General features: G+C 34.4%; 1 long non-coding RNA gene across 1 annotated transcript in view; it reads right to left on the reverse strand.

The window, feature by feature from the left end:
* Window positions 1–12,088, reverse strand: part of LOC145679732 (uncharacterized) — a 135,299-nt gene that overhangs the window by 72,683 nt on the left and 50,528 nt on the right. The window contains exon 2 of the long non-coding RNA XR_014130513.1: window positions 549–709. This is a non-coding gene — a long non-coding RNA (uncharacterized LOC145679732). The remainder of the gene's footprint in view (window positions 1–548; window positions 710–12,088) is intronic.

Below are 12,088 nucleotides of genomic sequence, written 5' to 3' on the forward strand. Positions count from 1 at the left end.
ATTTTGTCAGGCCTGTATTTATATATTGTGCGCCCCTGTGCTCGAAATAATTTGCTGCCCCCGCATAAAATCCCCCTCCCCGAAAACGATCTATATTAGAGTTGAATTCACAGTTTTTGGGGTCGCCGAGATGAATAGTGTCAGTTTTAATCCAATTCAACTTTAAGGTCATACTCCACTCCCCAGGGAGGGGGCCAGATTTTAAAAGCAATCAAAAACGACAGTTATTAGTGTTGAATTCATAGTTTTCGAGATAGCTGAGTTTAACGATATCAGATTTCATGATATTCAAGTTCATCCTCACCCCCTCCCTTAGGGTGAGGGTGGGAGAGAATGATTTTTTAAACAAATAATCAGATAAGCTAGCTAATTAGTAACTACTGTATTTAGAGCGAATTAAACACGAACATATTTTCTCGCACTTGCGCGGGATACTGCGGTTTGCTAGTTTTAAATATTACTTTATTGTGATTTTTTTGAAAAAAAAAATCAAAATTTTGCCGCCCTACATTCTGCCGACCTGTGCTAGAGCACACTATAGCACTTACCTAAATATGGGCCTGCATTTTGCTAATTTCTAAATTGGTCACCTTACTTAGGTGATTTGCTGTCATACCGTTTCGTTAGTTTATAAATATGGTCACGCTACTTAGGCGGTTTACTATCATGCCATCCACTTCTTCAACGGTTCTGATTGAATTTTCCATTCCTGGAACGACAGACAACAAAGAAAACAAATTACTAACTCAATTAAAACGAAAGTTACATGGTGACCAAAACTGCCCTTTTCATTAGTGGCCACCCTGTATATAATATAGTTCTGGTTTCGTGGATATATATATTTTTTCCTGTTTACTTTCGTTATTTTCAATTAATAATTGATAACAGAAACGTTCGTAACAAGCGTGTAAAGACTTTGAAACGTAAAGCTTTAAACCCAATTGTAAATTACTAACCAATAACAATAATAATGTAAATACAATATTTCTTTCAAGTAAATTTGTTTGGAAACGATAAAAAGAATATAAAAAACACAAACACAGAACCTATCACAAAAGAAGTCTTATTACAGTGTTTGTACTATATCGGCTATAAATAAGTGACAGGCGGTTCAAGGAGCTATAAAACAGAATACAATCATTTTATATTCTGACAAGCCATCTGTCTTTACGGCCAGATAACATTCATTCAACTTTCCCCCTCTTCTCCTCTTTCCCATTAAAACATTAAATAAAAATATATATAAAATAGAGAAACAAAACAGAAAAGAATGGACAAATGATTTTCGAGGGATGAATAACGTAACTTACCAACCGCAAAACTCTCACTTTCTCTTGAAATGCTGAGAAAGTTTTTCCAAGCTTAATTTTCTGTCCCACGCATTTTCGCCATTGTGTATATGATATTTGTTGTTCTTTTTTATGTATATAGTATTATTGTTATTATTTTCTGTTGCTTCTGTGGTTGCCAAGTGAAATGTGGTCTCATCTTTTATTTTGTGCCATCAGCGAAGGAAAGAAAAAGAACCTTAAAGAGATTCTCCCATCTGTGTCATTTACTTCTCTTCCAAATAATAATATAATCTCGTCAACAATAAGAAAATATAATAAAAGAACATTTTTAGAGAAATTCAATTGAGTTTGTTTCATTTCTTTATTTGCAGGATAAAAAAGATAACCTTCAAGAGAGTTTCTCTGACTGATTGTCCACTTAGGATACGCAGGTGCATCCAGCCATCAGAAAGTTCTTAAATCGTTTGGACTTACTGAACTACGCGCACACAAGGACCATGTAAATTGGCCTTTCTACATAAAAACTTGCAAACTCTCTTAGGAGATTTATTGTCACCATTCTAAGATTTAAAATACTTAATGTTATACATACAACGCAACCGCAGATAGTTTTTTTCTTTAATGGCTGCTCTGCAGTTCTACAACACGGAACTCACATCAGTAATGGGTGTGAAAAAATGAAATGAAATAAAATCTTTGTTTTACGTTTAGTTATGCAGGTTAGGCTAAAGGAGACGGTAGTGATGATGAGAAATGAATGAAATGGTGGAATTAATAAAATGGAAGGAAACGGGAGAACCCGAGAAAACCCACGCACATGGTGTTTATCCACCATAAACTCCACTTGACGCGAGCTGAGATCGAACCAGGGACCCCGCACACGCTCTAACACTGATCCACCGCAGCTCCAATGGGTGTGAAATTCGCTTTGCACCTCCCACCCCCTTCCCGTCGCATAATCATTCCCCGCCTCTGGGGCCTCCAGTGATGTTTTACTTTCAAGATATTTTATTTTTAAATTATGTTATTAGGTACAAATATTACAGGAAAAATTTGACATTGTATAACCGTATATCCTGTATACATACAGAGTTATTTTTTTCCTGTATTAATTTAACTTTATATTCTTTACTCAACATAAAGAATTCAATTTATTCAAGAAGTGAAAAGAAATCGAGTTGCCCACATTACCCAACCTATTCCTTCAATTGAATTTTCTCAATCGATTCTGTAAATGAAATAGAATTTCTAGTTATATGTTCCTCGACATTGCCCTTTAGGCAAAGAAGGTGGATGAATTAATTAAAGCGTATTATGAAATAATTGGTGGAATGAAAATGTGGAAGGAAATGAAAGAACCCGAGGAAACCCACCGACATGATGTTTTCCACCACAAACTCGCGTGAGTGGGGATAAAACCAGAGACCCCTCGCACCGGAAATGGGCGTTTTCTAGTACTGAATCACCGTGCTTCTTCTCAATCGATTCTGTAAAAATCAATTTAATTGCACACCCCTTACTGTATATATTTAAGAGTGTAGCGACTGTTATGTGCTGACACTGAGGTATGTCGTTTCCAACGAATTCAAACTATCTTTATTAGAGAGGACAAACTAAACTCAATTCACGGTACCTATAGAGAAGTGTGATAAATCTACGTCGCCATGATGTTTACAAATCTTCGAAAATGGCATTCGTAGAATTCTGGATTTCTACGCTCTTTATGAACGAATTGCTTACATTTGACTTTACGTCCTGAAAATCACCCATATTATTGTGGAAACAAACCTGGATGTGTACCAGCCACGCACGTCACAACTTAGCTTCCCATTGATATCTTGTTCCTACTCAGGGAACGCTGTGCTAGATGGCTTTATTCCTAATTACACTTTTCACATTCAACCAGCAACACTACCAAACTCCATACATTCTACAGGATGATAATGGTCTTATCCAAAGCCGTGCCTCTAGGTATTTAGGAGTAAGTGTTTTGAAAAGTAATCAAACTTGCACTACTCAAATGGCATTTGAAATCTCTAATGAGGATTTTTAAAAACAAATTCCTTATCCCCTCCCAAATATGGGACAGCTTTAACCGTTGCTTTCACTCTAGGAGGTCAATGGCTTATTTTCTGAAGTTAACTCAGATGTATGGAATTATCTATAGCTTAGTCATACATGAACTCATGTGTATAATGTGTATGTGCTTACACGGAATCTATTCCGTAAAGCTTTACTACAATATACCGGTAAATACTTGCTTGTCTGCTCTTCAGGAATGAAATAGATGAGCCAGAATGACTACTATAATATAGTGGGCAGATCAGGAGAGCGAATAAGTATACTGCAGTACACAAGATCGAACTCAACACAAATTGGAAAATTTGAAATTTATAAATCGAGTCTTTATTGCTTCCTACACACACATATATATATATTACAACGACTCACCAAAGGTAATCGTTAACCCTGGTTCGGCTAATAATATAAGTAAATTTTTAGTGGTAGTAATTATTCACACCTTAAAATATCTTCCGTGATTACATTTACTAGTATTCTCACCTTTTATACTGAAATTACAAAACGATGATACGTATTAAACAATTTTATTCGTTGATTCTCTTTGAACGAATATGCACACAGACTGTCTTGCAATCGTACATGTTTGTTAGGTTTCTATAAACAACTACATAGCAACTAAATATACAATAATGTATATATCTTATATATTTTGAAAACATTCTTCTTTTGTTATTTTTAAATTAACATTATATCTGGTATAGTGCTTATGTAGAAGCACTTTCTGCCCAAAAATACAAGTAATTATCAATTTATACAAAGTATCTCGTTGTAATATATATATATATATATATATATATATATATATATATATATATATATATATATTTAAATCTATTTATTCATATTAAACTTCGTTCCATTTGAGCTAGAAATATGATTCTACTCTTCGGTGCTTACACACTGTGTAGCTTTTCGTTACAAAATTATTGTAACACACAAATCCATTTCAACGTCCTTTAAAAATCTTATATGAATCTATCAAGAGCGTACCTATATGCGTGTCTTGTCTTCTGTGTTGAAGAGTATAAATGAAAAAAATATTACACCCTATAGTTAAAATTGATTGTAGTTTTCAACCGCACTTCTTCAAGGTATCTCACCTACTCAAGGCAAAGACAGGGTAAATTTTCCGCCTTTTTCTTTCTCAATGATTATTTCAACTTTTAAGGTCAACTATTCGTAACACCAGTTTCGTACCTTTTTCGGTATTTACGAATTCTTTAAATATGGATAAAATAAGTCAACAATAATATCTATTGGATATGGCTTCATTTGCCTCCTTAAATCATGATTACATTAACGTTTCCTCAAGCCAAAAGCTGCAGACGAATCTGTATTAAAACTGTGATTTAATATTCTTTCAGAGGTCGTTCAGAACTCAGAGCGCTAAATACCAGTTCAAGGTCGCTTACTTCATGGATTTCCTGCGAACCAGAAAGGTCTTGAATACAATCGTTAAGCAACTGTTCATCTTAAATTAATGCTAATGGATGAGATACTGAAACTCCTTTTAAGTGTTATAAAAGACCTTTTAGCATTCATACATGAAATACTTTTGAAGATCGAGAGAGACGCGGAACTCATTACGTTTCTCAAGAATGCGAGGAAGTAAAATAGTTATAATTCCAGATTATATCTAGCTTGATTTGTCTGCAATAGTTAGAAGTATCCTAGGTTAGTTAGTTCTAAAGCGTTAATTTGTGGTACACTGAATTGTAAGTTTATTTCTGACCAATTCCACAGTTTTCTCGAGGTACTTCTGTCTGATTTAACTTAGTTACAGGATCAAGTTTACCAACTAATTTCATCATATCATGGTATGTTTTAACTTAAAAGAATATAAACATGAAACATTAAAAATGCTAGTTTACTTTGACAATGTAGTTCTTGTAAATCCAATTTTGAGCTAACAAATATGTTTCAACATTTTACAGGCTTCCTAGTATGCTAAACAGCGGCGTGCCGTCAAGGGGACTAGGGGACTAGGCTAGTCCCCTGGCGTTTTAATTAAAGTATTTTGTGATAAATATATACCAAAGAAAACGAAAACATTGTTTGTATTTTTCTATTTTCGTAAAATAACACTATTTCAATTGTTCTGACACAACTATAGTCAGCGCCCGTGTGCTGGGTGCGACAGTGAAGTGGAGATCGGAAACGCTCGGGTTTTAATCGGCTTTTCTCGGGGAAGGGAACAGGGTCCAGCCAGCTAGTCCTCATATTATGTTGTCTAAGCTCTAAGCACGGGCGTTCTGTCGTAAGCGAATTTAATGCTCGTTTGCTTTTTACAGTTAATAGTTTTAAGGCAATTAAATTTACAGTATTAACCTTGACACTTTAAGAGATCTAATGAAGTGTGAATTTTTAGATTATCAATATATTTTGAAAATGACTCAAAGAATAAAATATGGAAGGGGACTCGTTTGAGAAACCGAGTCCCTTGCAGCAAAGCGATGGCGCAAGCAGTGATATTACTTCAATTGGTATAGGGGACAGTAGGGGTGGGAATCGGCCGTTTCAGTGTTGTTTTCTGGACCAATTATTCATGGTATCATTTGGATTCCTTAATTTTCAAGAAAAGCAACAAATAATAACCAGTGGTAGAACAACTCCAAGCATTTCCATTTAGACAAAAATGAAAGATTATATACATAATATCAAAACGGATTATTTTGCTTGTTCGAAATAGTTAACTGCATGTAAGACAAGAAACAAACTGTATTGCTGGCCTTGTATTCTGTTCCACATAGAAAAGAACGTGTGGAAGAATGATGGCTTTTGTGACATGAACAATTTTCACAAACCCAAGTTGCTCCAAGAAAAATGTTATTCATACCTGTCCACAATAACTAAATTGAAAACTTTCGGGATACCAGAATTGATTTTCAATTGAGCGAGCAGTGCAGAAGTTGATTCAAACCGAGAACTAATGAATCGATTGACTTATTCCTCTTGTTTTATGGCTAAACAAGAGCTGTCATTTAGAAGTCATAACCAACAGGAAGATTCTGTCAATTAGGGAAATTATATTGAAGTAATTCAGTTACTTACTAAGTACGACACTAAATGGACTTGCAGGGGCGCCTGAAGAAATTTTTCTAGGGAGGGGCCCATCTCCATGGTTGCTATGTTGCGTCTGGTGTTTCTGGTATTTAATGTACGTGGTTTTCCGTATTACGTATACATTTTCGTGAGCCAGAGGAAGGTCCGGGCCCCACCCTGCCCTTTCGTTGGGGCGCCCATGTTGACTTGTCATCTTCACAGCATGGGAATGTTTAAAGGAGCATCAAGCAGAATTCAGAATTATATTATTAAATGTGTTGGTGAGTAATTCTGGATAAAATTAAGTCAGAAATAAACAATACACTTCTTACAGCAATAACGTTGGACAAAACTACGGACATTGCAAAGATCTCTCAACATTCAATCGGTACGTGAAAGACGGCAATTCATGAAAGATTTATTTGTTTTGCAGGTGTTACTAATGATTGCACTGCGACTGCACTAAGTGAACATGCTTTCCAAGTTCTCTCTCACTTTAATTGTAAGCAAAAGCTTGTAGCACTAGGTTATGGATGGGGCTGCCACATTTTCTGGACATTTGAACGGTTTGCAATCTTATGTGAAAAGGTGTTTGAGTGCACTCACCACACACTGGTATGCTCACAGTCTAAATCTCGCTGTTCCACAGTCTCTTAATCACATCAAGGAATGTAAAATATATTTTAGAATAAGTGGCATTCCAAATTTCTTTTCATATTCATCGAAACGCTGTAACGCGCTTGCTGAATCAGAAGTAACTAAGCGATTTCCAACGGTTGCCACTATAAGATGGAATTACAATTCCAAAATTGTGAATGCAGTAAATGAAAATCAAATAGAACTCTTACGGTGTTCTGACAACATTGTAGAAGATTCAGATAATTGCGACACCGAAGCTTTCAAGACTACAAAAAAGAAAAAAAGAAAAAAATGTGTGAGTTATCATTGAAGGATTTCTAATTTTGCATTTCTACTAAAAGTTTTGTCATTTTTTTTCGCACACGGATATACTATTCAACATTGTTTAAAGTAAAATCTTGGATGTGAAATATTGCATCCAGAAAGTACAAAAGATGGTATCTCAATTTAGAAATGCAAGAAACGATTTTTAAGATTTATAGAAAAGTAGAATTGGATGACAATGGGAACCTTCTAATAAAAGACGTAAAGTAGATGACTCAACAGATTCAGAAATTAAATACGTGCGTCTCTTCAATGACATTATTGATACTGTGATTTCAAGATCTCAGTGAGTTACAATTTCTTGAGCTGTTAGATTTAAAGAATTTTCAGTGCTTGAAATCTCGATTTCCTGATTGCTTGTTTTTGGCTCTTAAATCAATTTACGGGAGTTCTTTTTATTTTAATTTTAACAATTTGCGGAGTGAATTAATATAGGTTTACAGACTCTTAGATTTTTCAAATAAAACTGTGACTGAAATTATCCATTTCTTGAAAGAAAGAGGCTTGGTTCAAAAAGCGTTTACAGAAACATATAAATTGTGTTATTTGGTGTCAACAATATTACTCAGGATCTCCACTCTACAGCACACATTCTCTTCGAACCTAGTCCCCTGTGAGAAAAGTCACGGCACGCCACTGATGCTAAAGCATTTGAGGATTATATTACATGATCTTATAACAAAAGAATATTCTTAAGATTCGTTCAACAACAGTAGTAACAATTGTAATAAAAGAATCAAACACACTGAAACTTGCACAATTATTAAAGTAGTATTGAAGTCTTTATTAGGAGTAATCGAACAACAACAGATACAAATTACTAGTAAATGGTTCATATTTTTCGAGTACAGTAACTAAATTATTAATAAAAAACTATTTCAGCAGGATAAAAGCTATTAACTGCACCATATTTTGGCGAGGAACAACATCGATTTTAACGCCATAAAAATTCGTTTCTTTTAGTTTTCTCACATAGATAATTCACTTTCAATCACATTATTTTGTTCATCTTAATGTGATTTATTAATTGGTATGTATCTTATTTTTAGGTAATATCATACTTTAACAAACACTAAAGGCTAAAAGTTTATCATAATTTTCGATTCTATCTCCTTAACCATACTGTATACTATCGTCTTGCTAATAGTATAATGAAAAGCTTGATTAGTGTATGTTGTTTCATCTTAATAGGTGGAGTGATTATCGTACAGCATACATTTTTCGGTTTACCAAAAAGAAACTTGTTTTTATGGACCTTCTCAAAAACTGTGCATGAGGATTTACACTCATCCATTTCATTTTGTTGAACTCAATGAGAAATATCAATTGTTATATGTTTTATGTTTGAACATTTTTTATTATTATTAAACGCTGATAATGTTGTTGAATATCCAGTACTTACTGTGTGATGGCTTCATGAATACGTGATTTTCTTTTCCTTTTAAATGTATCAAATAGTTAGGAGTCTTAAGTTTCATTCATTTTGTAAGTAACCAAGAATACACTATTTTCTTAAAAGCCCACTTCATCATTAACTTACCTTCAGTAAAAAGTTATTCTATAGCTAATTCGTCACTTAAAAAAAAACTGAAAATAACGGGAGAAATACTGCGTTCTATCCAATTATGGAATATAGTAACAAGTCAATCAGAAACAAACGTAATTCATGTCTTTGAAGTAGTATTCATTTAGGCTATCTTTCATTTCAGGTAGAGTATTATTTACAGAGGAAGACAAGAAAAGCCCAAAATACCTCTAATATTTCATGCGGTACCTGGCTGTGTTGTATTCTTTTAGAGGAAAGAAAACTATAGGCTATTTCATTATAATCAGGGGTAAAAGTAGGTCGTTCTCCCACTTCCAAAAATATCCATGGCGCCCTCCATTTTCTAAAAAATTAAAATAGTCAAAGATAGGCACAAGGTATGGCGTGACGTCATGCGTTTCCCTACCTTTTCAAATCCATATTTCCCCCTGATTATAATAAGTTTTCTACATTAATGATGTAAATCAACATAATTGGTATTAATAACATATCTTCATATTTGGTTCGCAAAGACTACAAGGAAGTATTTATCATATTATATTACGTAACTCAATGGTTCTCGACCATTTAATGGTCATAGAACAGTTTCCTTTGTTGAGTGTACCTGCGGTATACTTACGTATCCTACTTGTTGGCAACACTGCGGCAAATTCTTATTAATAACTAGTATTAATTTTTTAACATCTCTGGAAAATAAATATTTTTAGGATTTTAGAATAGTTTTCTTATTCTTTTCGTTTTAGATTTATATTGAATGACATTATTTTTATTTATTTTCCACCTTCATTATCACGTTTCCTCGAACGTTCCGCGGTACACACATTGAATCACGCGCCACACCGGTTGAGAAAGAGTGACATCTTATTACAGGCTCGAGTATCCCAAAAGAACTAACAATATAGTTTTAGTATTTTGTGTATTTTAGTACTAATTTGCTAACGAACATCACTAAACCTTACTTTAAAGCATCTGTTTTGTTATTTCTATTAATAATGTTTCTTGAAGTGACTTTTGGTATCATAGGACATGCATTGTTTCAGTGATTAGTAACATCCACACTCTTCCATGCTCTTTAAAGGTACTATACTGTAATCACTCTAACTTTCGTCTTCTCCCGCCAATCGAATAGAGTAGACGATTCTCAGAGTGTTACATTCTGAACATACTTTAAGTACATGAAGAGAATTTAATATGGATTTGTACATCGGTAAACTAAGTAACTCACTCCCTTAATAAACAAACAATTTTAATTAGTGAACCAAAAGTACAAAGTAATTAGAACCAAATATTGTTGAAACCATTTGGTACCAGATGAGACTCTCCAAAAATACCTTGATTAGTGGTAGGTTCTAATAGCTCACATGATGACTACTTCATCGATTGGTTACATCTGGCAGCAGAAAACTCAGCGGAAGGAAGAAACCGAACATAGAGAACAGTGGGTATAGATCGTTAGCAGGAGTCATTTAAGTCAAATTTCGCTATTTTAATTTTCTAAATAATTCTAGCTTAAGGTAAAATTCAAAATTTGAAGAAGAAAGAGCTATTATATAGAAATGTAGAAAGTACTATGGGTCAAAGTACTAAGATTTTTTTTTATCATACCTATTATTTACAAATGAAGACCACAGGGAAAAAATGAGGTAAGTCAAGAAATGGTCGAAAATGAGTTAACAGCAGAATTGTATAGCCTGAAAGGTGTAGTTTGCATGGATTAAATCCCACAGTAAAGAAATTTAACGCTGAAGATTTCGCCTACAGGGAAAGAAGGACGTAAGTCAGTGGAAAACAGGCGTTATGTAAAGTTATAAAAAAAACTGACTTGCCTCATTTTTCCCCTGTAGTCTTCAAAGGTGAAATATATTATGGCCATATACAGCCAGAGCCGGATTTAAGTTTGATGAGGCCCTAAGCTATTGAAAGTAGACCTAATTGTTTATATATATATATATATATATATATATATATATATATATATATATATATATATATATATATATATATATATATATATATATATATATATATATATATATATATATATATATATATCCCCAGCTGTCCTTTGTCAACTGACATTTTAGGGAACAGGCTAGAAAATGGGGCCCCATTATTTAAGTCATAGGATCACACTGTTGTTGTACCTAGATTTAATTTTCTTTATTTTTTATATTATTTTTGGATATATATATATATCGGGTGTTGCAAAATAAGTGTTACAACTCTTGGGAGGTGACTCCTCCCACTGAAACAAGAAAAAAAGTTCTCTTGAACTTTCTGCTATCGGACATAGTTTCAGATCTACAAGGTGCCGAAAGTGTGGGAAAATGACTTTCGGAGGCCAATAGTTCGGAAACTGTCCAACATAAAGAGGGCGGGTTAAAAATTCACTGAGGAAGTCATACCTGCTCTATTGAATTTTGTATGTTTGACAATCCTACCATGCACGTGCAAGGGATTCCCCAAAGGAACGTAGGGAGTCCCGGATAATCTACCAAATGAAACTTGGTCTAAATGGATATGAATTGATAGGCTTTCTACCAGGTAACAATAATTCGTTTGTATTAAGTCGATATCTGGAACAAATACAAAATGGCGGACACCTTAATGCCCGTTGTGTGTGGTTGCATAATCGCCAGGTGCGAATGCTGGCCAACAGTGAAGTTCTGAGTATTAAGTGTAGCGAATTTGTACTCAAATGCTCTACAAAGTCATTTGGAGTGTCGGTAGAGCATAACAGATGAAGCAGGGTGATTCACATGTGTGGTAACACTTAACGAAAAATGCCCAGAAATGCACTCATACTCAGTAAACGTGAGTTCAAAGCGTCCGAAATGTAAGGATTAGCGTCGAGAACATGAAAGCCATTGCCAATTCACCAATAATATTCCTTGAAACCGATGCAATATGATGTGCACGGTTGCATACCAATAAGGATGCAACAACTCAGGCCAAGTTGAAATTGTGCAATTGGACTCACTAAGAAACTGAGTAAACTAAAGAAATGTCACTAGTGGGATCGCGATGATCGATATTGAAATGTGGCCAATGTGTGTGTTGATATCAACATGAAGCTAATGGACAAATGTCAACATGTCTCACTACTGCTGGAACACCGTCTCACGTGCGAAAACTAGGAAAATAAGTTGTACACTCTGATATT

Source organism: Thermobia domestica, chromosome 2, assembly GCF_964235325.1.
Source record: "Thermobia domestica chromosome 2, izTheDome1.hap1.1, whole genome shotgun sequence".
Classification (NCBI taxonomy): domain Eukaryota; kingdom Metazoa; phylum Arthropoda; class Insecta; order Zygentoma; family Lepismatidae; genus Thermobia; species Thermobia domestica.